This window comes from Cupressus sempervirens, chromosome 5 (genome assembly GCF_028749045.1).
Source record: "Cupressus sempervirens isolate cs-2001-9-10 chromosome 5, ASM2874904v1, whole genome shotgun sequence".
Taxonomy (NCBI): Eukaryota; Viridiplantae; Streptophyta; class Pinopsida; order Cupressales; family Cupressaceae; genus Cupressus; species Cupressus sempervirens.
In genome coordinates, this window is record NC_143122.1 from 1,052,045,527 (window position 1) to 1,052,067,036 (window position 21,510).

Sequence of the window (21,510 nt, forward strand, 5' to 3'; positions counted from 1 at the left end):
AAAACTAACGACCTGATTCAGGCATCGGGAATCATTACAAATAGTGGAAAACCATGCGAAAAAGCGCAGACCCAAATTTGAGGATTAGAGTTCTTTATCAGCAAGTGAAACTAATTTATATTAGTATTCTTTATCCAATTTATATGAACATTCATTGAAATCACTGTTAGAAATGATAAGCATAGGTCTTAGTGACTCTCTTGTTAAGAAACTACGATTTTCCATTTGTTTCAAGTCCATCTTTAAGAACTCAGAACATTTTGGTCTATTCTATCTGTAGACAGAATTGAGGAATTTAATAATTCTTCGTAGTATCCATTTTAGAACAGAATTCTTGTAATCTTTTGTAACCCAATTTGGGATTTTCTTTCTTGGAAGTTTGACCTAGAAAATAGGATGCATTCATACTATAACATTCAGAAGTTTCTGTTTGTTTTGTACTGTGACCATGGTAGATGGATGAAATTTTAATTAGTTAAATTTTCTTCAATAACGATTCATTCGTGCAACAGAAAAGAACAAAGTTTTCGAGGGGACATTTTTTTTGGTTGGTTGTTCTTGTGCCCAGTTGTGCAGTGGGGTTAGTTATCAAAGCTTTCGGTCTTCTTGCCCAGTAAAATCCTTTCTCTGATTTCAGAAAAATGAATCTGCTTTCAAAAACCCTTGAAAATTTAAATGATAAGCTTTTTAGAATCAGGGCTTCTCTCAAGGAACCCAGGAATGAGAAGAATCACAGCACAGACGACAATTATCCCGACAGGGACTGGGACAGAAACAATTATCATGACAGATACACAAAAAGGAGACCTGAAAAGGTGAGTGAGAATTGGCAGCCCAAGATTCACAGAGGTCTCACAAGGAGACAGCTGATAAAATTAAGCACAAATTTAGTGACAAAGCGGCTGCTGGGAACAAGAGGAAAAGAGAGGCAGTGGAACTGGAAATTGCTGGTGTTACCTCTCCATCTCAGAATGGGAATGGGAAGGGTCTAGGAAGAATTGGGGGTAATTACATTCCCCCATTCAAGCTACCTCGACTGGTGAAAGATGAGCAAGACAAGAGTAGTGTGGAATACCAGCGCATGACATGGGATGCCCTTCGGAAGAGTATCAATGGGTTAGTAAACAAGGTAAATGCATCCAACATCAAGAATATCATTCCGGAGTTGTTTGCAGAGAATATCATCCGCGGAAGGGGTCTATTTTGTAGGTATTGCATGAAATACCAAATGGCATCCCCTGCATTTACAGATGTTTTTTGCTGCCTTGCTTGCTGTGGTAAATACGAAGTATCCAGAACTTGGCAATCTGCTGTTGCGGAGAATTATTTTACAGGTCAAGAGGGCTTACAAACGCAATGAAAAGCAAATGTTGATATCAGCAGCAAAATTCATAGCACATTTAGTGAATCAACAAGTTGCACAAGAGATTATTGCCATGGAAGTTCTTACCCTCTTACTAGAGAATCCTACAGATGATAGCATAGAGGTTGCTGTTGGGTTCATAAAAGAATGTGGGTCTTTGTTGCAAGACCTTTAGTGAATTTAGTGAATCAACAAGTTGCACAAGAGATTATTGCCATGGAAGTTCTTACCCTCTTACTAGAGAATCCTACAGATGATAGCATAGAGGTTGCTGTTGGGTTCATAAAAGAATGTGGGTCTTTGTTGCAAGACATTTAGTGAATCAACAAGTTGCACAAGAGATTATTGCCATGGAAGTTCTTACCCTCTTACTAGAGAATCCTACAGATGATAGCATAGAGGTTGCTGTTGGGTTCATAAAAGAATGTGGGTCTTTGTTGCAAGACCTTTCCCCCAAAGGTCTCTACGGAATTTTTGAAAGACTTAAAGAGGCATTCTCCATGAGGGGGAAATTGACAAACGAGTACAGTTTTTAATTGAAGGTCTTTTTGCAATTCGCAAAGCTAAGTTCGAGGGTCATCCAGCTGTACGTGCAGAATTCGACCTTGTAGAGCAAGAAGATCAGGTAACGCATGAAGTTTCCCTAGAAGATGAACTCGATCAGGAACCCGGTTTGGATGTTTTCAAGCCAGATCCTGAGTTTTTAGAGCACGAGGCAGCATATGAAAAACTGAAGAAAGATATTCTCGGAGATGCTTCTTCCGAGGAAGCGGAACGAGAGAATGATTCAGATGACGATGAGGAGGAAGATGAAGAAAGACTGCGAATACAGGCCAAGACAGAGACAGACTTGGTCAGTTTAAGACGCACAATTTACTTGACAATTATGTCAAGTGTTGATTTTGAGGAAGTTGGTCATAAGCTACTAAAGATCAAGCTTGAAGCTGGTCAAGAGATGGAGAATGCTGCAGTCAAGAGAGAACATACCTCCGTTATTATGGACTTCTTGCGCAAAGATTCTGTATGATCAACAAAATTTATCAGGAATGTTTTGATCAGTGTTTTCTACGACAGTATTCTATGATACACAGGTTAGAGACTAACAAGCTACGCCATGTTGCAAAGTTTTTTGCTCACTTGCTTGGTACAAATGCTATTTCGTGGCATTCTCTTGCCTATATACGGCTGACAGAGGAAGATACTACTTCCTCTACCCGTATTTTTATAAAGATTCTCTTCCAGGAGCTGGCAGAACAGCTGGGTATAATGCTGCTTGAAGAAAAATTGAATGATGCAACACTGCAAGAGTCTTTGGATTCAATTTTCCCAAAGAACAGTTTCAAGAATTCTCGGTTTGCTATCAATTTCTTTACTTCCATTGGTCTTGGCGGTATCACTGAGAGTTTACGTCAGTATTTGAAGAATTTCCCAAAGCTTATAATGCAGCAGCAAAAGTCTTAACCCGCGTCAGATGAATCTACCTTTAATGATGATTCTTCTAGTTCATCAGACTTAGTTTTTGGGTGTGAAATCTACAGCGAGGAGTATGGAGCCACCAAGAAAGAAAAGTCAGTCAAAGGATGAATACTTTTTTGTTTTGACGCTCTTTTTGAGCTTACAGTTGTAAATTCCTGCATCTGGACTTTCAATAGCTTTTATCAGTTATTTTCAAAAATGAGTAAGTATAGTTGACATTATTGTTGATGACACTTATTAATGGCCCAAATGGTTAATCTCTTGTTGAACTGTCTATGAGTTCGGTTTCGAAGGTGATTCAACATGATGCACTGTTTTTTTGAAATTGGATTTCTAGGTATTTAGCAATATAGATGAATGCATAATCTCCTGGCAGGCATAAATATATGTCCTTTCTCATCATTTGTTTAGACTGTTTTGTAGTGTACAATTTCCTGGATAAAACATTTTCGCAATTGTACCTGTATACTGTAAAATTGACACACGGTTCTGATCACTTTTAAAAGTTTGATATTTTGTTGGCATGCTTGGAGCCTTGATTTTGGTTTTAGAAGTGTGCTCAAGGAATTAATCATTGTAGTATATTTCACATTAAAATGAAACTAATAAAATTTGCAGATAAATGTAATCGCATTATGATTTCTTGGTTCATGCACACAACAATATTTGTATCTATTTTTCCTGTGACTTAACTAATTCTTGCAGGAAATGATTGGAAATTCCTGCATACACACTTTTGCTTTTTGCGCTTGATAGCTTGAGAGTCATCCTCTCTGGCTTCTTGGCCACAGTAAAGTGCATGGAATTATTGCAAGAGAAGATTTATAAATTAGAAACAGAGTGTCATCCTCTCATGTGTCTGTACATGAATATTTTGAATTCTGGACAGTAACGAACAAGCTTGGCATATTTTTGAACTAGTACCTGAGTTTATGAAAGCAATGGCCATTGATCTCTAGTTCTACTCTATACACAGACCATGCAAAAGAAAAAGCAACATAGAATCATAGGCAGCATGATGAGGACTCTATGATCCAAGCATTGAAGTGTTGCCATAATACTAGTTGCAACTGTGTAGAAATAATGGTAAGAGCTGTATGAAAAGCAGTATTGTGCTACAATTGATGAAAATGCTGTCTTATCCTCCTTTATGGTTGCCTTCTGTCATCTACATATTGACACCAATTAAACACACTGGCTTTCCTGGGAGAAATGGTGATGAAAGTGATGAAAGCATCATTTCTGGAAGACTGCGTGGAGAAAAGACCTCTTGTGGAGAGAATGTGCTGAGCCTGTGAAGTTAAATTGGAAAATTATTAGCTGATAGGCTTTTTCATTGGGGGCACAGCCCACGGGCTTTTGTCTTGCACTGCCAGCAACCTGCCATGGAATGGTGATTACCAGAGACACCGATGACAGCAGAAATAGAGATTTGCTTCTCACTGCTCCCAAATCTGATAGTTGCAGGCTGTTGTGGTAGACAGAAGAATATGTGGTGAAGACATCTTGCAGAGCCAAGGGGAAGAGATAAGAGGGAAGGCTTGGCTGTGTTCCGAAATACTGCCATAGGCATCTGTATAAAAGATCGGCGTGATTGGTGTCATCTTTGTTGCGGAGGATCATTTCTGCTTCAAAGGATCCGGCACTGCCTTCAGAGTGTTTGAACAGGTGTTTTTGAAACCCTTTTATTTGGTGTCTTCTTCCTCATGCCCCATCTTCTGGCTTGGCTTGTCTCATGCAAAATAGTTTGCACAAATATTGACTACTAACATTATGGCCTTCCACTGTCTTTGCAGGAAGTAAGGTGCCTCTAGCAATTCAAGGGCTCCGTCCTTGCTGTGATGTCAAGCGATAGGTGCTATTCACTATTTCCCACAGAACACTCTTCTTGGTTCTTCTGTTTTAATGTGAGTCTGGACCGTTTGCCTACACACTTCAAACATTTCAATTGCTTTTATATATCAATGATCAAATTTCTTTCTCAATCGAGTTTCCTGCCCACCACTGTTCAAAGTTCAAACCATACCTTCTACCCTTAGCATCTTCTGCATATAATGAGAGACTCTGCCTCTTCAGGACGCCCTCCACTTATATTGGATTCCACATACATTATGCTTTGACGGATGCTGGCAAGTCAAATAGACAAGGAATGATAAAACAAATTAGGATCTACTTTAGCTGGGTTTTCAGATAAGCACAACAAATTAGAATAAATGATTCTTTTGTCCGCTGTTTTCTTCCCCCTTACCAGGGTTTCTCCCCTGTTTATTTGCATGCCTAAGAAATCCAAAGTCGTCTTGATGTTTGATGCGTTCAACTTTCTGTGAGTCAGGACTATAACGGAATATAATGTGCCTCGACAAGGTCATTGAACCTGGCACTTCTGATGATCAATCTCAGGAATGAAAGCCAAAGGCCAAATAGCCACTCAAAGAAAAATTGTCATGCTTTCAAAAGGGCACAAGATAAGGTGTGGGACAGTCAAGCTAATACCGCTTATGAGAAGGATGAACCAGGAATTTTAGTTCTTGCTGCAAGTGATACTATTTCAGAATAATGGGTACTTGATTTCGGGTCATCCTTTCATGCTTCCTCATGCACGGAGTTGTTCACAAATTATCATGAAGGTGAATTTGGGAAAGTTTATTTGGGTGACAATAATGCTTGTGACATTATTGGGAAAGGTGATATTTTATTACCATCACCTGGAGGAGGGCAATGGCTTTTAAAGGATATTCGACATGTTCCGAAATTGAAGAGAAATCTGATTTCTGTTTCTCAACTTCATACTCAAGGCTGTCATACATTCTTCAATTCTGATACATAGAAGATAACAAAGGGATCTTTGATAGTTGCAAGAGGAGATAAAGTTGGGAGTTTATATATTCTAGAAAGTAACGGTGAAGTGGGAGCTGCTATGACAACAGTGGACAACTCGGAGCTTTGGCATCAAAGGCTTGGGCACACGAGTCGGAAAGGACTCGATGTAATGCTGAAAAGAAATCAACTGCTGGGGCTGAAATATATTGATATAGAATTCTGCAAACATTGTCTCTATGGCAAACAGAGGCGGGTCAACTTCTTGAAGACTGGTAGTGAGAAGTAGGGCACACCCTTGGAGCTTGTTCACACGGATGTCTTTGGACCCACTGAAGTAACCTCTTTTGGCGGGGCTAATTATTTCGTTACTTTTCTAGATAATTGTACAAGAAAAATTTGGATTTATATGCTCTCTAGGAAATCAGAAGTTTTCTCTAAATTTCAAGTTTTTAAAGCCCTTGTTGAAAAGCAAAGTGGACACAAGATTAAGTGTCTAAAAAGTGATAATGGAGGAGAATTCTGCTCCTCGAAATTTGATTCTTTTTGTCCATTTAGTCCACAAGAAAATGGAGCGTCAGAAAGGTTGAATAGAACAATTCTTGAGAAAGCAGCAAGCAGAAATCACCAAGCAAGCAGCAAGCAGGGTGATGCAACATTTCTAAGGAGAAAGATGATTCATTTAATGCACGTCTCACCCAAACCAATATCACTTGGGTGGCAAATTTTTCTGTAAAAGGGCTATGTCTGCTTGCTGCTTGCTGCTTGGGTGGCAAATTCTTGTAAAAGGGCAGCCTATCACTGTAAAAGGGCTATGTCTGCTTGCTGATGCCTATCACTGTAAATCCAGCTGAATAAGATAGAGCAGAAAAGGAGGACAAAATAATACATATGTTTGAAACCGATCACGGGGAATAATATGGAGAAAAGGCCAAGGGAAGGAACACACACCATACTCCATCAAAGACCATTGGAAACATAATAATCGTCTAGCCCATTATGACACGATTATTAGTTGCATTCCTTATTACTCCTTTTGAAAAAAATTGAAAATGAGTATAATTGACTTGTTGCTGTCTTGGTCCCCTTTTCTTAGTTGGCAGTCTTGCTTGGCCTTCCCAAAGCTGTCACAGAGTTACGAACTTCCTTAAAACCACTGATCCCCCGACAATGTGTGAACTATTATCGACCACAAGGTTAGAGGTTTTAGTAAGTTTAGAAGCCCTGATTACTAGTTGTAAGTTTAGGATAATAGATGACCAATGGATCCCTAACCTTAGTGTAACTTTGCATTAGGTGTCCTTCCTTTGAGATATCAATCCTCTATTTCTTTGCCTATAGTTCAGTACGAGATTTGGACAATTTCTAAGAAGAAAGATGATTCATTTAATGCACGTCTCACCCAAACCAATATGTCACTTGGGTGGCAAATTTTTTAGTATTGTTCTTTAACAACTTTAGTACGCTACTTGCATGAGCTTCCTTGCCAGCATGAAGTTTGCAATTCAGAGCAAATTATTGAAGGTGAGGGATACTGACACAAAACACGATGATTTTTATGAGTTCATGGAGAAGTATGAGCACACAGAATTGGACTCTTGGGAACTTGATTCTTCAGAGTGGTCTGATACATGCATGAACATTTCCTTCTGCCTTGCTATGTCCTAAGTTGGTGGCCCTTTGTATGAGATTTTATAACTATGTTGAGTGGGAAATTTGAACTGCTGACTGGAAGGTCTTGGTGAAAATCAATTCTGAAAGCATTACCTAGGCTTTAGGTATTCCCTATGACTTAGTGATGGAGAGGCTCTTTATGGATGTCGGGTGAGAATATTTCAAGGTGCATGAAGAGTTTTGTCTTAGTAGTATTGTCAATTTGATGTAGAAGTTGTTGATGTTTGATAGTTTTAGTTAATTATATATGAGATGTTTGTAAATTATATTTGAGATATAAATTTATTGTTACATGAGAGAAATTAATATAATAATGATATATATATGATTAAAATTTGTTATTATACTGATCAGTTGATTAATGAAGAGATACGTCCATTCAATAGACATGGTCCATGAATGGACGTATCTCTTCATGACTTATTTTCAATATAAACAAGAGATTGCTACCATTTGGCAAACATATACCAAACACTATGGAAGTGCTATTACATATGCAAGCAATCTATGAAAATCAAAATGGTATAAGAGCCCGATTGCAAATGTAATGAAACAAAGGATAGAATTGCAATGCGACGGAGGGAAATCAAATATAGAAGGAAAAAAAGTGAAGAAGTTTGAGAACTCATGTTGAGTGCATTTAGAAATGGAGTTTATTTTTCAATGATAAACAATACATATGTTGTAGAGTCTGCTAATATACAGTCATATTGCTTCAGTAAAGCATTAATAGGGACAGTCTATGAAAGAGTGAGCTACAAACATACTCAGACATTCCATGGGAAATAAGAGGGTGACATCTGTATCAGCAGGAAAATATCCTTGAGATTTCCGCATCTATTATGTGGTTTGGTTAAAATTATTACAAATAGTATATTATACAATGTTCTTGCGATCACAAAACCTATATCAGATTTTTAGTCACAAATAACAATAGAATGTATAGAGAAGTGGATGATGGGAATTAAAAAACAATAAAGAGAAGTTGACGTAGAAGTGAAATTCAATAAACACTACACCATTGCATATTGTCAAAGAAACCACTAACACTAACAACTACTATAACCATCCTTCTACGACGATACATAGAATGAATAATGCCAAATAACTTCACATCGACAAGAGGGAAGGAAATAAAATCTACACGGATAAGAATCAACAAATGGGAATCAAATCACACAATTGGATTGTGATAAATAGTGAAACAAACTTGGGAGAAGAGTCGTCAATCGCCATTGTTTAGAAGGAGAAAAAGTATCACAATGCAATGGGGATCATAGTGGCATTAAAAGAAAAGACTCGATTAATCTCTTGAAACCAACCCACATGCCACACACGTTGTGTCAATAAATACAATAGAGTAACGAGCAACAGATACATATCGATAAAAATACAAAGGGCATCCAAGCTTGAATATGGGGTGTATTTAGGTTGTTTGGGCACACATTAGGGTGTATTCACAAGTGTGGCGCCACCGATCACCAAAATTTGGGGAAGACATTGGACATTATTTTTGAAACCAGATATTTTAGGGCCCATTTGGCAAGCAGAATAGGAATACCTATTTCAGGTTTGTTATTCCGGGAATACAAATATGGAATACATATTCCTATTCTCTGTTTGGTTCGCCTAGAATTTGATAGGAAATATGGATAATCTATGTTTGGTTGTGCAAAAGTTTGCTAATATCCCTTTGTAATTTAGAGAGAGGAAATTACCCGCGAGAGCCAGTGAAGGCTGGTGGAGGAATGGACGAAATGGAGACTGCGGGAGGGGAAAAGCCGATTATGAAAGAAGCTAGGGACTCCTGCCACCAAATAACACATTTCTGCCGACAGGGCAGCGAATATCAGTTTGAAAAGCGTATTGAAATCTGTAGATGGAAGGTCGTTGATGAAGATTTGAAGCTCAGGAACCCTAAATCCTTTGTGGGTATATTTGTTTCGGATTTCTAATGTGATTATTTGAGTGGTGAGGAGCGCATTGGGCCTTGATGAACAACCTAGATTTGCAATACACAATGTCTCGCACTTGAATATGGTTTTTCAGAGAGAACAAATCGCTACCTCCAAACAAGAGAAGCTGTGCAAAAAATGAGCTACAACAGTTCTATTTTGAGTGCCCAAAAAAATGAGCGGGCAGATTTTTGACAAGTCCGAAATTTTATAGTTTTTAACAAAGTATCTAGGTGCAATAGGAATAGTATTCCAATTCCATCTATTTAGGTGGAATTGAAATACTCTCTTTTTTGGCATAAAATGGAATACGTATTCCCATTGTATGCATATTCCTAATTCCTCTGTTGTAGCCAAACAGAGAATATAGAGATTTCAAGAATAGGCAAATGCCTATTCTAGTCATATTCCGCTTGTCAAATGGGCCCTTAGGGTTTCCCGCACACTGGACATGTGTAACTCCAAATTGCATATAAATAGGGGCATGTTATTGACAACATTATTTAGGCAGTTTTGAATTCATTATATGGAGATATTTGAATTATCTTTTTTTATGACATTAGTTACTTGTTTTGAGGGGATGCAACATTGTTTGCAATTGTTCCATCGAGCCCATTATGGATTTGGCATGTCTTACATGGGAAGATTATTGGTCCGCACAAGCAAATAAGGTATGCTTTATAGTGTTGTATTGGATCCCTTATCCCTACTATATAATATGTTATATTCTCGAATGTGCTAAATGCTAAACTTTTATGTAGTTAGAATATGAGAATTGTGTTAATAACTAATAAAATTGTTAAGTGATAAACTTATAATAGACAACAAATATGAAATAAGTTACTATAACGTTAAGCATATGTGATTATGATATATCTATGGATATATAATATGCTTATGGAAATAAATTATAATAAATATATTAATAACTACATTGAATATTGGTATAAAATGAATTCATCATGAATTAAGTATATAATCAAATTTATAATGTTCTTATAATTAATAAAATTATTTTTGAGAATAATTATTAAAGGTGATTTTTTATTATTGTAAGAGCTATTTGCCTTGATCTTTCCCTTTCTCTCCAAGTATGGTTTTGTAGAATAAGGGAGATTAATTTCAGACTCGGAGGGAGTGACACTTTTTCAAACATAAAGGAGCTCAGAAGATTGATGACCAAAGGGAGTCTAACACATTTGTCTGAAGGAGCGGATAATGGATATGTTTCAATTAATCTTTGAAGATCTTGATCATATCAGAACCAGAAGAAGTTTTGACTTCATGTAAACTTTGGTATCATGCATATGATTGCATGATTTAATAGGCCTGTACATCATGAGGAAGTGACGACTTCCAAATGATCATCACTTGTATTTGCAAAAGTTATTGAAAGGTGATAATCTTACAATAACATAATTTTCTAGTATAACGGATATCTTGTGATGTCTATGCAGGTCATGATATATTGTACTTTGCATGGTGGATGTTTATATGGTACACATTATGAAAATGCATGTGCACATACCTTATAAACATATATTGAGTACATGTGAATGTTATGCAAATTGATGATTTGGACGCGATTATGTACAAAGTACTTGGTGAATAGGTTTTATCTTGATGTTATGGAGGTCATTATTCAAAGAGTATTTGGTGAATATCATGTGTTGATATTTTTGAAAACCAATACTCATGATATCATATGTGATATCGAACTTTATTTGAGTACTTGATGAATATCATGTGTTGATATTTTGGAAGATCAATACTCATGATATCAAAATGTTACTTAGAGTATTTGGTGAATATCATGTGTTGATATTTTGGAAGACAAATACTGATGATATCAAAATTGTGGATATCTTCTGATTAATAGTATCCTTAAAATTTGTCATTTCTAATATTACTAATAGTGTAATATATGTCTTGTGTTTATTCTCCCTAGTTAAGAGGGAGTGTTGATGTTTGATAGCTTAAGTCAGATAAACCTATTTATAATTATATATTAGATATAACTTATATTTGTATGTGTTCATTGAATTTGAGTAATAAATGTATTGTTATATATATATATACTAGACAATGGCAAGAATCCCTTTGAAGATCTCGATCAAGATTGGAAACAAAGAAGATAATCTTTGCATTCTAGTAGAAATTGACTTCGTTATGAACAAACTCAGAGTAGTAGAAGCAAAAGTTCAAGAAAATTTCAAGACAACATCATCAGAGAAAGATTATGATTCGGAAAATAATCAAACCTAGAAAGAATTTGGAGTTCTAGAAACCTTTGAACATGACATTTTAAATGACACGAATCTTGAATTTGTAAATCAACAAGTAGAGGGAAGCACTCCAATTTTACCAGAAATAGAGATTGGAGATCAGATAATCAAAGAATTGGAGGTTGAAGAAGACAGATCAAAGAACAGTTTCTCTCATCAATTAAGGGAAAAATTCAAGCAAGCATAAACAATCTAGGCATTTCAATGAACCAAGAAGGTCTTAAGACTCCAAATTGCGGAAAACAAAATATGAAGCAAGGAAGAAAGTCCCTAAAAGATTTGAGAAATGCATTAGGACAAGCAAAAAACCAGATGAAGATCAACGATGTTCTAAATGTAGGGAAGGGGAAGGTCATTCCCATAGAGAAATGAAGGATACTACATGGAACACTAGGGGTTTCAATCTCCCTAGCAAAAAGCACTTGTTAAAGCATACTTTAACTCTATTCAATTCAAAATTAATGCTAATTCAAGAAACCAAACTAAACAAAGAGGAAGGAACTAAATTAAAAAATAAATTAAGAAATTGGAAAATAGACTTATTGAATTGAATGACGCTTCAAAAGGAATCGGGATCATACGAAATCCTAGAAAAATAGAATACAACAAATTAATAACAGCCAAAAACTAGATGGGGAAAAAACTTAAAAGCTTCAGGCACAATATCTAATTAACACTCATTAATGTATATGGACTTATGATGTGGCCTAAACCCCTTTAAACACACAACATGGATTTTCAAAATACCAAATTCTTCATTCAACTTCTCCAACTTTATTTTACCTTACAATGAAAGAAAACACCTACTTATTACAATTCTAAAAATTACCATATTCAGTAGATTTTTGGTAATTTCCAAAATCCATCCTACAAATCTCAATTTTTCTCAAGAAAATCCCCCAACTAAGGCAAGATGAATTGCCAACTAATCTACAAAATCAAGAGTATGATTTTGGATTTATTAAAAAAATAACTTTATAAAAAACTCGAAAAAACACAAAAACTCAATTTCGGAGGTCAAGAAAAAATTTCAAGCTCTTGAAAAAATGTCAAAATGGCCACCTATCAAGATATGCTCCATTGGTAATCCAAATAACTCCTCATGCAACTGTCTATAAAATTTCAGCCAAAACCCATATCTGAGTCAAAAGTAATGGCTCCTGGAAGTTGATGCATCAACCTATACATACAATAGACAAAAAATTATGGTAAGAAATTAGTAAATTCATGGAAGATAACCCTAGGGATAACTTCTTAATTGGAAGTGATTTTAATGCAATTATAAACTTGGAGGAAAAATCTGGGGGATCTCAAACTGTATCTCAAGCATCTATTGACTTTGGAGAGTGGATACAAACTTATAATTTAATGGATATCCCCACCAATAATAGTACGTATACTTAGAACAATAAGAGATTAGGCTTATGTAATATAATTGAAAGATTAGATAGATTTATATTTAAAGGAGACCTTAGCACGATGGAATTAATGCTTTAAGCTTCCATTCTCCCCCACGCAAGCTAAGATCATTATTCTGTCAAACTAGAATTTTTGGATTTAGTTAGGCAATCTAGAAATCCTACTAGATTTGAAAAAAAAAAGATTATTGGATAATAAATTTATGGAAAATATTAAAAAAAGGTGGAATGAAGACTTATTCAAAGGATCCAAGTTGTATTGTTTCATGTCAAAACTAAAAAGGCTCAAAGAAAAATCACTAAAATGGAAAAAATAAAATTTAATAACATCTTTTTTTTAAAACCTAGACAAGTAAGAAGAACTTAAGAAACGAAATGAAGACATAATAAGAAATGGCATGGATAACAACAAATATTTAAAAGAGAAAGCATTATTAGGAAAACAGGAAAATATTTTAGCAAAAGAAGAAACTTATTGGAAACAAAAATCAAGTGAGACTTGGTTATCAGAGGGGGATCGAGATACTAAATACTTATATAATAGTACACTAAACAATGAGAATGCAAATAGAATAGCTAAAATAAAAAAATGTTAAGGGAATCTACAAAGAAAATCCAAAAAGAATAGTTCAAATTTTGGTAGAATATTATAAAAATATTCTCAACAATGTTGAGAGTTCAAATACCAAATGGAGCCTTATTAATTGGGATACTGTTTGCCAGCCAAAAAAAGGAGGCGGCCTCGGCCTTCGTTCTGCTATCTTGTGCAGTCAAGCTCTCGCTGCCAAACTCTATTGGCGCTAGTGCTCCAGTCCGTCTCAGCTTTGGGCCCGTATCCTGTCATACAAGTATTATCTTGGTGTTGGTCCCTCTGATTTCTCCAGGCTTCCTCTTGAGGGAAGAGGCTCTATGGTGCGGAACACCCTCAAGCTTGGTGCTCACCTGGTGAAGCGCAATCTTTTTTGGATCTGCAACAATGGCACTATGGCCCTCTTTTCGAGTGACTCTTGGGATGGGTATTCTCCTCTCTTATTCTCTCATCCACACTTGCAGTCTCTTTGTGATCTTTTCCTTTTTGCTGGATGGAATACGGTGGCTCATTATAAGGAGGCCTTTAACCTGGGCATGACTGTGGGTTATAGATGGAAGAATTATTCTGATTGGTCGTCGGGTGGCTCTCTGGGGGATCAGTTGGAGTTATCTCAGATTTTGGCTTCTAGAGAATGCAGCTCTTCGCAAGAACCTGATGTTTTGGCTTGGGGAGGTGCTTCTTCTAGGAAGTATTCTGTCTCTTCTAGGTACGTTGCATTGACAAAGCAACTTTTTGGTGAAGTGGAGGTCTCTTGGTGGAAGAAAGTTTGGAATAGTTTTTCATAGCCTAAGTGTAATTTTTTCCTCTAGGTTCTGGTTTAAAATAGGTATCTTACTTGGGACAATCTCTATAAACGAGGCTTCCAGGGGCCTTCCATCACTAATACATTTGGAGTGAAATTGCGACGGCGGGAAAATGTTGTGTGTTTTTGGCTTTTTTTTTTTCAATTATAACTCGACGACATTGCAATTGCAACACTAACGGGATATAAGAAAAAAAAGAGAGCAAAAAACGTTGCTCATTTGAAATTTGTCATGTTTAGAATCGACACAGCTCTGTGCGTGGCGAAAAGGCCAAGGTAACATTTAGAGGACTCTTGCCATTGTAGTTTTTATTTTTGTTTTTAAGGGCTTTTGTGAATCAGATGGAATAATCTATGACATTACCCATTCCACTCCTCAGACCCAGAGCTAGCCCCTAACGAGCATCGTTTCATCCCTCTCCTCTCCGGGTCGGTAATAGAGAATCGCCACCAAAGGAGAGTACCGGTCAGTTGAAATGGATTTATTGATTCCGGGCTAGTGTAGAAAGATTATTTCGCATGCTCAATAGCTAGTCGGAGTGTACTATTCTAAGGCAGCCCTACTTATTATTGTTCGAGATGTGCCTATAGAAATGCGAAAACTTTTGCACAGCCATTCTCCGTTCGTGAAGCATTTGTGTAGTATAGTCTTGTGATAAAACAGATTATTAATATCATGAATTGTGAGGGAACCATCTCGGGCTCCTCACTCATACAAATGCATTGAATAACTCAAGACGTATTTAATATTGTAAAGGAAAAGGGTCAAACCATTGTTATACTGAATACCACTCACATTGTGCATAACAACTGATGACTGGCAGTCCTTATCTATACTAGTGTTAATTCTGAATGCTAAAATGCATTTCACCCGTGAATGTCAACAAATAATAATGTACGATTCTAAGTGGCCTCACAACTTAGTGGTGATATTTTGTCATATGAAGAAATGAATAATACCATGCTACCACAAAAAGGCCATGGCAGAAAACATGTGGTTCAACAGTACACAGTAATCAGTTATAATTATGTCAGTCCACTACAAGCAACATTCATTGTATGCCACTGCAAGTATAGGAAATGCCCTTATATAAGGTGCTGTCACTACTAACACAGAGCTTGCTCTCAATATAGAAAAGGAAATGTTAGAAGACGGTATGAACTTGGTCTATTTTTTGGTGTATATTCATAATGCCATTGCCTGTTTAAGACAAGGATTCCGAATATACAACTACTACCGTACATAAGTGATGTTTATATACGGAACTTTTTCATTGAATGCATGGGTGAAGGATGGGTGGTGGGTTAGATTAAAATGGTACAAATGAAGCAAAAATGGACTAAGGATATCTTGAGCCATTGAACAAGTGTGTATGGACCCACTTTCGGCTCCTATGCTTCAGATGTAAAGGGTAAGATCTTTGGCTGTCTTCGAAACCCCCACACAAAAATAATAATAATGCAGAAAACCAAAATCAATTATATAAAATGACTGACACAATTTTAGTTTGATTTGCTCAAGCAAATGTGCACCTCTATTAGTAATGAAAATATCATATGATGACAACAAGAATGATAGAACTACCAGCGCTCTCGACATACAAGTTAGGATCTGAAAGACTCCTTTGAAAGCCATGTGCATCCAAGAACTATCAGTCTTGGTGTACCATGCCATTATGAGGAGAACTGTTAAGTATGTGAGTAGCACTGCTAATGGCTTCAACTTCAAGTGTTGGATCAAGAGACTTGTCTTTAATCATGCAACTTACCATGGTTTTGAGAGTCCTAATCCTCATAGCTGCAACATTTGTCTTATGCGGACTAAATGCTGGTGGATTCTGAAGATCGATTCCCTCATGTTTGCGAAAGTCTCTAAGTCTTCTATACACATATCTGTTCTCATTGTCCACCTGTAGAACCTTGATGGCTTTCCTTGATTTGTGTTCAACATGAGTCTTAAAGACTTGAAGCTTATGAACCACTTCATTCTTGTGATGAAGAAAGTAGACCCATGTGAATCTTGAAAAGTCATCAACAAAAGTAATGATGTAGCAACTTTGGCTGACTGAAGTCACTACAAAAGGTCCAGCTAAAATCATGTGAACCAACTGGAGAACAACAACTGCTTTGGAAGACTTCCTTTTATCATACTTCTCTTCGAGATGCATATCCACTGAACATGACAAACACTCTCCCTTAGAAAAGTCGATGTTAGGTAGACCTTTGACCATGTGTTTGAAGCAAAGTTGCTAAAGATAGCAAAAGTCAAGATGACCAAACTGCTCATGACATAGGTTAATGTGTGAATTAGAGTGAGTTAACAAGGCTTGAGAAGGAGACTTAGGCACAAAGTGGGAGAAGGAATAAAGCCTCTTGTCATCATTGAATTTTCCCATTGCAACCAATGAATCATCTCTAAGACTGTGCACCATTATTGAATCTGGAAGGAACTCAACTTTGTGACCATTTCCAAGGTGATTGATTTGGTAAACTGATAGGAGATTGGAGCTAAGGTTTGGAATGTAGAGAACATCTTTTAATTCCCCATTGTCCATTTCCACATGTCCTTTTCCTTCAACTTCCATTTTAGTATCATCTCCCACGAAGATGTGTGGTACCTTTGACTACTTCAATGAAGAAAAATCTCCCTTTGAAGAACTCATATGATAGGAGGCACCTAAGTTGAGTATCCATTCCAAAGAAAAACTTGAATTTGCCATAAGTGCTTGCCCTTTACCCTTTGAAGAGGTTGGAGTAGAATCCTTAGAAGTACCTAGCACTTGCATTTTGTTCTTCCTAAGTAGGTTTTCCAACTCATCGATTCACTTAGTCTTGCAATGATGCTCATCATGATTTGGCTTTTTGCAATATGCACAAAAAAGTTTGTCCTTCTTTTCATTACTTCCCTTCTTGTTGGAAGAAGAATTGCCTTGCTGTGAGGAGGACTGTTGTGTCTCAGATTGTGATTTCTGCTTCCACTACTTCTTGTTGTTGTTGCTAGAACTTTCCCCCTTGACTTGATTGGTGCTCATCACTGGCCATCAAGGCTTTGGTCTTTGATGTTGTGAGAAGTCCTAAGTCTATCAAGTGAGATTGTTCAACAATCAACGTCTCTACAAATGCATCAAATGTGGGCTTTTGGTAAGCAGTTCCCATGGTTAACTTGTGAGTGTTAAAACTTGAAACAAAGGAAGCATACTCTGAAGGTAGCCTCTCTAGGATGTGATGAATCAACTTGTCATCCTTCATGGGATTTCCACAATCTTTAAGTAGTGCCCTATACTCATTGGCTTTGTTGATGTAATCCTAAATTGTGTCAAAGTTCTTTGGGTCGAAGAGAAGTAGATCATCCTCACTCTGAAATCCCTTTTCTTCATCCACCTTACCATATAATGATTCAAGTTTGTCCCATACAGGTTTGGATTCAGTACAACTAGCAATGTGAAAGAAGAGATCTCTATGTACACAACTCATGATAATTCCTAAAGCCTACTGGTCTTATTTTTTTCCATTCAATGAGTTCTTTAGCATCAGTAGGTTTGGTAATTGTAAAATCAACATAAAGACTGTAACCTTTTTCCACTAATATACTCCATGCAATATATTTCCATGTAGAATAATTGTGTGAAGTTAGAGATGGACATTTAAATGAACCCATGATGTAGAAAATGAAAAGAGCACAAAAGAGAGACACAAGAACAAAGTACACCCACCCCCCCTTTCACTCAATCAAAAGACCCCCAAAAAAAGATGCTTTTGGCACTTTATAAGTAGTGCATGTACAATGAGCCACTTGTCAAAATGAACAAAGTGGACTTTTCAATTTTTCTTTTACAACTACCTTTTGAGGCCCAAATTTGTGACTGAGCACTATAGCTCAATTCTGTAAAGTAATCAAAGCTTTACAATACAGAAAAACCCTAGTTCTAAAAGTGAGATTTTGGTCCAAACAACCTAGAATTTGACTATAGATCTGGAAAGTAAATGAAAAATAATGCACTTTCAAAAAAAATAGAACTTGAAAAAGGTGACTAGATGAGCCCGTATGGAGTGTTTGAAGTTGCAAAATATAGGATTAAGCAAGTACAGTTGCCAAAAAATCCAATTTCTAAAAAATCCTTGCACCAAAACTAAAAAAGAATACCATCACTAGAAAATTTAGGAAATTATACCCAATTTCAAAAAAAATTGCACCTGAATTGGAGTCCGGATGACCAAGTTATGGACTTTCAAAGTTAGGCTGCCAAATCAAAAAGCAATCTAGAGAGGGGTCTAGCAGGAAAACTGCTATCTTAAAATTGATGGTCAAATGGCCATCACAACAATTATAATAGACCTAGTTTTGATGGTCATACGACCCTTAATTTTTTTCTCGTGAAATGATGATGTCAGCAAAAAATCAAACTCCTTGGGTGACGTGGCAACTGATTGGGTTGTTCATACAGTACAGTATGAACATGTGTCATATAGATACAGTACGAACTTGTTGATGTGTTAGGAATAGTGCATAATTGTCTATGTGGCTGTACGAATAGTGTTGTCTGTGTCGTATGGCTTATGGACATGGCAGATGTGTTAGTTGAATAAGCGTTGACTAGATTCTATGCGCAGTTGTGGGGCAAATGTGTGTCCACTTGTTAGTGTTCTGTGTGTCATGCAGAGGGTGGCAAAACAATGTGCCAGGAATCACAAATGTTGTTGGACATTCAACGCTATGGGCCATAACTTTACACCATGGCCAAAAATTTTTGACAGCGGCCGGAGATCACTTTCCAATGGACAAAAATTGCGTGCCGGGAAGACTGTTCAGCGGCCAGAGAATTTAAAAACACTGCCAATAGAAGATTTGGTAGGTGCCAGACTTTTACAATCTTTTGTCCCACATGCGTGGGAGAGTTGGATGCAAAGTTTATAAAATACTATGCAAGTAATGTTTAAACACAAAGCAAGCCACGATTGAGGAAAAGGTTGTCGCAGTGTGTTTGGCCGTCTGCCATAAAGTTTGAGACTTGGCCACAGTATGGTGAAGGCTTGCTCGGCCAAAAATTGATGCCAAATTATGGTGAAGCCCCTAGATTTAATATTGAAGATGCCTGCTAAATATTCCTCTATGCAGGGTTGGGATCTGACAACCCAGTACCTACAAAAGTTTCTCTACTACCTGCCCAGAGGATTAATTTATTTTTGAAAATTGAAATAATTACAGAGATTAAATAAAAATACCATATCTGAATTAAAAAATTGCAGATCTAAAGATCATACCTATGTTGCAAATCGGGGCCTTCGGATGCCAATTTGCAAAAAAATTTGCCTCACGGTTGACTTTTGGCTAAGGTAGTTGAGTTTATAGTCGATCTTCACCGAATTAGCATTTCGAACGCAATGGCAAGTTTAGATCTGGCTCTAGACGCTCCCAATTTTTGCAATATTCTGGATTCAAACTGAGGTGTTGAAGCAACGATCTCGAACAACTATGTGATGAGAAAATCTCAAAGCTCTGATACCATGTAAGAATTTGCCTTAGGGCAAAATTCACCTAAGAACTAAGAACTCAAACACAAGCACAATTGTAGACCAGAAAGAGAGAGTATGATCAAAATGACAATATATTCATTCAATATGCATTGTGTGAGTACATTAGGAGTGCCTGTATATAAAAGCCTCTAAGATACATCTAGAATGCATCGAAATCAGCTACATGATAAGTCATACAACCAGGCACATGTCCACTAGATATAGGTTAACTCCATTAAGCACACAAGTAAGTGCGATGATGAGAGGATAAGCCTACAAGGGTGTGACATGCAAATCAGTGTTGTAGACAACATGAGCTAAAAAGGGAGTGCAAATAACTATGTTGTCAACATGACAACTCGGTGAATGATGCAAACTCTAGTGTTGTGGACACCATGTGCTGAAATAGAGTTGTGTACTTCTATGTTGTCAACATGAAAACTCAAAAAGGTACACAAACTCCTAAGTGTCTCACAAAATAAAATAATAAAATAATGCAAAATAATAGAATAATGCATTGACTTAAGTAAACTTAAGTGTAAATAGTAAATACATATTTACACCAATAGGATGTTTTTATACATCAATACCATAACTATCAGAAAACAGTTTATTGATTGGGGGGAAATGATTTGATGTAACACCCCAACCTTGCTTCCAAAACCCAAGCTTGCTCAAGGCTTCCTTAGGTCATTCACCTGACCCACTAGGGCTTCTACACACCCTATGCTTCCTAGGATCTTGCTCAAGAGATCCTATTCCTTCAGTTGGAGGTACACCAACAAAGTATCATCATTGCTCACTAGCCTTCCCCAGTTCACCATCAACCCTCAAATCCACCTAGACCTCCAAGGGTGCTAACTAGTCATCTATGGTTTCTTTGGACTCCTTCTAACATCCAAGATCCCAAACAATTCTGATTTAATGGGTACATTCAACCCACAAGGATTCAAACACCAAAATGCTCCAAAAAGGCTACTAGGAATTAGCCCTCCTAAATAGCCAGCAACAAGATTTCTTGGAAAACTTCTTAACAACCCTGCAAACAAATTATATTTATGGATACCCTTTTCAGAGTACCTCAAGATTCTGTAATTTTCCAACCCTCAAACTGTCCGTACAACCAAATTACAAAATTTGGCTAAAATGAGGGTTTCGAAGGCTTTATCGCTATTGTGATAGAAAACCACCTTAGACACCTTTCCAAGACCTCTCCTTTGGACCGGAGCAAGGTTAGACCTTCTCCTTAATCGCTGTGTGGTCAAAGTGAGGCATTTGAACTCTCAATCCCCTCCATAGCTTGTTTTTCCGATTGTGATCCTTAACCAAGTTGCATTTGGCTTGCCTAGGGCATCACTTTAAAAATGCTTTATGTGCTTCCCATGGGCTCTCCTTTGCTGTACATAATTTACAAGGAGTCTAGTTACAAATTCAAAGAGGCCGTACATTTTATACGGTGGGAAAAAGCCCTAAGATTCCATTTTTTATTCGCTGCCCAATTCAGAACAACAACTTGCTAACTTACAAAATAATTTATTCAACCACACACAACTCTCTATAACAACACAAAAACTAAAAACAGAATTGAAGGACACCTAATACTAACACTTCAAA

At 37.0% G+C, this 21,510-nt stretch overlaps 2 pseudogenes across 4 annotated transcripts in view; one reads left to right on the forward strand and one right to left on the reverse strand.

The window, feature by feature from the left end:
• Window positions 1-633: 633 nt before the first annotated feature.
• On the forward strand, window positions 634-3,214 carry LOC149559558 (pre-mRNA-splicing factor cwc22-like; annotated as a pseudogene).
• A 430-nt stretch (window positions 3,215-3,644) lies between these two features.
• Window positions 3,645-21,510, reverse strand: part of LOC149559559 (uncharacterized) — a 28,893-nt pseudogene continuing 11,027 nt past the window's right edge. For 2 of the 4 annotated variants that reach the window (XR_016365200.1, XR_016365199.1), the window contains one exon: window positions 3,645-4,965. The product of XR_016365200.1 is annotated as an uncharacterized LOC149559559, transcript variant X2 (transcript). The remainder of the gene's footprint in view (window positions 4,966-21,510) is intronic. The other 2 variants (XR_016365202.1, XR_016365201.1) reach the window with 2 other exon arrangements.